The following is a 4,543-nucleotide window of genomic DNA, read 5'->3' as shown; positions in this document are numbered from 1 at the left end:
TTATTTTAATCTCCCCCTCACTATCCTGGTCTATAACACCGGGGTGTACCTGGATGCCTCGAAGAATAGTACTGGACCGTCCCAAAAGTAGTCCGACCGTGCCTGGGGGCAATGGCCCATGCACCCCAGTAGGGAGGGCCTGGATCCCCATTTCCGGTGTTAGGATTGCCCGGGCAGAGGGAGCGAGGTCCAATCCTGCACTCCCTGAGGTGGCTCTAAGGAGGTCTGAGATATGAAGGGGTTGCTCTGGGGGAGAAAATGAGTCCTGCCACTGCCCAGAGCAGGGGTCATTGCCCCGTACACATTGGTTTTGGGGCCCTGGGGCGGGGCCCTCCTCCCGTTTCCCTGATTATTATTAGCAGAAAGGAAATTTCCCTCCCTGTCAGTTTTAGAGTAGCAGTTATTGGCCCAATGATATCCCCTTCGACAACGGGGCATAAACCAGGTCTCTTGAGACCCGTAGTACTATTTTGAGGGCACTCTCTACGGAAGTGTCCCTCCCTACCGCAGCTAAAACATGTTTTTCTCCCTCCCAGAGTAGGTCTTTCTTTCCCCACTTGGGGCCGAATAGCAGCAGCTAACACTTGGCCCTGGATGAAGTTCCCATCAATGTCCCTACAGATCCGGATATAGTCATTTAGACTTTTATTGCGATAGGGACGAAGGGCTTCCTTACAATATTTATTTGCATTTTCAAATGCCATCTGCTTTATGACTGGCATCGCAGGCCCAATGCCCCCAAATATTCTTTCTGCTACCTGACTGAGACGGTCTCACGAAGTCTTGAAAAGGTTCGGAAGGTCCTTGAAGGACTTTGGACAGATGATCTCCTCCTTCCTTGGAAGGCAATGCTTTCCAAGCTCCTTGGGCCGCTGCTGCCACTTGGGCATAGACTGCGATGTCATATTGCATTTGCTGCTGAATGGTGGCGTATTGACCACTTCCGGTAAGCATCTCCACATTTCTCTGGGGCTGTCCGGCCTGTGCATTCCTTTGGGCTGTCTGGCTGCATCTTTCCTGAAACTCACCTCTCCAAATCAAATAATCTCCCCCCGACAGAGCTGCTCTGCAAAGCTGCTGCCAATCGCCAGGTGTCAAATTAAGAGACGCAAAAGATTCCATTAAGGAAAGTGTAAAGGGAGCCTGTGCTCCATAATTTAAAGTTGCCTCTTTCAGTTGTTTTATATCTTTGAAACTTAAAGGGTCATGGCGCCGAATGACCTGTCGAGAATTGTTCGGGTCTGGAACTTCCATTACCGGGGCCACCACCGGGCAGCATTGGACCCCTCCTCTGGGTCTTCCCTCCAGGTCCAAGAAGGACTGGGTTATCTCATAGGAGGAGTCCCTTTTTTCAGAGTATGGGGAAGGGTTTCTCTCCCTGTCCTGTCTTTCCTTAAGTAGAATCTTTTTTAGTTCTTTTTTAAGGGCCGCGATCTCAGCAAGTAACCGTTCCTTTTCAGACTGTGACGAGTCTGAGTCTGAGCTACTTCCATTTTCTAGGTCTGATAGAGAAGGATATAACCGATTCTGACCGGAGTCCTTCTTTTGGGTCGCGCCCGGAGATGTCTACCCGTTTTTTTGTTGTTACTAAGAGACTCCTCCTCATCCTCACTAACAATGGAGCCTCTAGTTTCAATCACGGTCTCTTCATCATCACTCTCTGCCCCTGAACTCAAGGAGGCTTGAGTCTCAGTCTCTTGTAACTCTAAAAAGCCTCTTTTGTGTCCTGAACTACCTGGCGGTGACGAACCTTATCTGTCAAAAGTGCTCCCCTCACTAATCTCCATAAGGAGAATGTCGTAGGGGGCAAGGACTCAGATCCCTCTTTTCGTAAAAGTCTATGAAGATCACGGCGAACCTCCTCCCAATCTGGAATGTTTAAGCTTCCCCAGTAATGAACCATGGACTGGCTCGTTCGATCGATTTTAGAAAGCCTTCTAGGGTTTTAGACTTGACTGCAGTCCCATGTTCTTTAAGTAACTTTTTTAGTTGATACTGTAATGATTCTAGCTTCCCGGAACTATTCCCCATAGTTTCTTAACCCCGTCCACTTACCTCGCTTTCACGATCTCAGTGGGACCTCCAATTGTCACGTCTGCTGCGCGGCCTGTGTCCGAGAACGTGCGGAGGGTGTCGGGTATTGATAACACAGAGACTCGTTCAATGATATAAAGAGAACTTTAAACAGGCTCCAAAAAGGTTCAAGAAAAACTTCCTAAGAAAGGCTCCCACCAGAGAAGCCTCTGCTCTCTCCTCTCCCCTGGCTGGTTCTGCTCTGACACCAGAGGTGGATGTGTGTGGGTTTCTGAAGGTGCGGTTAGTCTTTGGACAAGGTCGAGGTCAGGGCGGTTTCTGTGGGAAGGCCTTTCCCAGGAACTTATTGTATCATTTTTAGTAAACATGTTTTTACTAAACATTGTCTTACAGCTGCCTACTCCCAGGCAGAAGGGGAAGTGGCCAGGAACTTATTGTATCGTTTTTAGTAAACATGTTTTTACTAAACATTGTCTTACAGCTGCCTACTCCCAGGCAGAAGGGGAAGTGGGTCTCTGCTCAAGGTCTGGTGTTCCCACATCAATACACACACATACCTTTGCCTGTATCTCATTCAGAACACTGTCTTCAGGTTCCTATTGCTTCCACAAAACACCATGGCCAAAAAGCAAGTTGGGGAGGAAAGGGTTTATTTGGCTTACACTTCCACTTAGCTGTTCATCACCAAAAGAAGTCAGGACAGGAACTAAACAGGGCAGGATCCTGGAGGCAGGAATTGATACAGGAGTCACGGAGGGATGCTGCATTACGGGCTGGCTTCCCATGGCTTGCTCAACCCATCTTTTTGTTTTTGTTTTTCGAGACAGGGTTTCTCTGTGGCTTTGGAGGCTGTCTGGAACTAGCTCTGTAGACCAGGCTGGCCTGGAACTCACAGAGATCCGCCTGTCTCTGCCTCCCGAGTGCTGGGATTAAAGGCGTGCACCACCAACGCCTGGCTTTGAACCCATCTTCTTATAGAACACACAATGGGCTGTGCCCTCCCCCAATAATCACTAAATGAGAAAATGCCTTACACCTGGATCTCATCTAGGTATTTTCCTAAACAGAGGCTGCTTCCTCTGATGACTCTAGTTACGTCAAATTGACACACAAAACCAGCCAGTACAACTGTCTCTTGGTTAAGAAATTTGGTCTCCTATGGCACCATGATGTGTGCCTGGTACTAAAGCCTTTCATCCAGTCTGTTTGTCCTTCTGAGCCCCAAGTTTTAAAGCACCAGACCTACCGAGCCACAGCAGATGTTTTTTAGATTTTACAAAAATCCCCAAGATCTTACAAGAGGAAAAACAACAAATATTAAAAGATTATTTGTTAATATAAAATGTTTTTGTTTAAAAATACTAATTTTATTTATTTTGGTTTTTCAAGACAGGGTTTCTCTGTGTATCCCTGGCTGTTCTGGAACTCACAGAGACCGCCTGCCTCTGCTGGGATTAAAGGTCATTGTATAACTCTTAGATCACATTCTGTTAATGAAAGTCAGGGCAGGAGCTCAAAGCAGGAACAAGCAGAACCATGGTACCCTAAGCCTGCTTTTTTTTTTTTTTTTTTTTTTTTTTTTTTTGGTTTTTCGAGACAGGGTTTCTCTGTGGCTTTGGAGGCTGTCCTGGAACTAGCTTGGTAGTCCAGGCTGGTCTCGAACTCACAGAGATCCGCCTGCCTCTGCCTCCCAAGTGCTGGGATTAAAGGCATGTGCCACCAACGCCCGGCTCTAAACCTGCTTTTTTCACACAACTAAGAACTACCTCCCAGCCGGGCGTTGGTGGCGCACGCCTTTAATCCCAGCACTTGGGAGGCAGAGGCAGGCGGATCTCTGTGAGTTCGAGACCAGCCTGGACTACCAAGCAAGTTCCAGGACAGCCTCCAAAGCCACAGAGAAACCCTGTCTCGAAAAACCAAAACAAAAAAACAAAAAAACAAAAAAACAAAAAACAAAATAAGACCAAAAAAAAAAAGAACTACCTCCCAGGTGGTTCTGCCCACAGTGGGATGAGTCTTCCCACATCACACAGGAACCAAGGAACTATGCCCCTGGCTTGCCTACAGTCTAATGAGGCATTTTCTCCATTGACTTACTCTTCCCAGACGACTAGATTTTATCTAGGTGACAAAAACCTAACCAGCACACACGGGGTCTCGTGTGCCAAGCTGAGAAAGACTTTGAACTTTTGCCCCTACTTCCTGAATGCTGGTCCACCACCATGTGCAGCTCACTGTACCCGCTGAGCTACATGACCACTCCCTATCACTAAATACACCCTTGCGTTTTCGAACCAGGGGTAGGAGGGTACACACGTGACATGGTGTGCGCGCGGATTCAGGGAACCTCCTTCCACCCCGGTCACCAGGATGGGTGACAAGCGTCTGTGCTCACTGAGTCATTTGCCAGCTTTATTTTTGGATAGTCTCACTATGTAATGTGGCCAGCCTAGGACTCCGTAGACCAGGCTGGCCTCACTTTCCTCCGTCCCTCCTCCTGCCTCCTGTG

Source organism: Mesocricetus auratus, unplaced genomic scaffold (genome assembly GCF_017639785.1).
Source record: "Mesocricetus auratus isolate SY011 unplaced genomic scaffold, BCM_Maur_2.0 Super-Scaffold_100054, whole genome shotgun sequence".
NCBI classification, from domain to species: domain Eukaryota; kingdom Metazoa; phylum Chordata; class Mammalia; order Rodentia; family Cricetidae; genus Mesocricetus; species Mesocricetus auratus.
The sequence above is the reverse complement of the archived record's forward strand: the minus strand, read 5'-3'. Positions refer to the sequence as shown.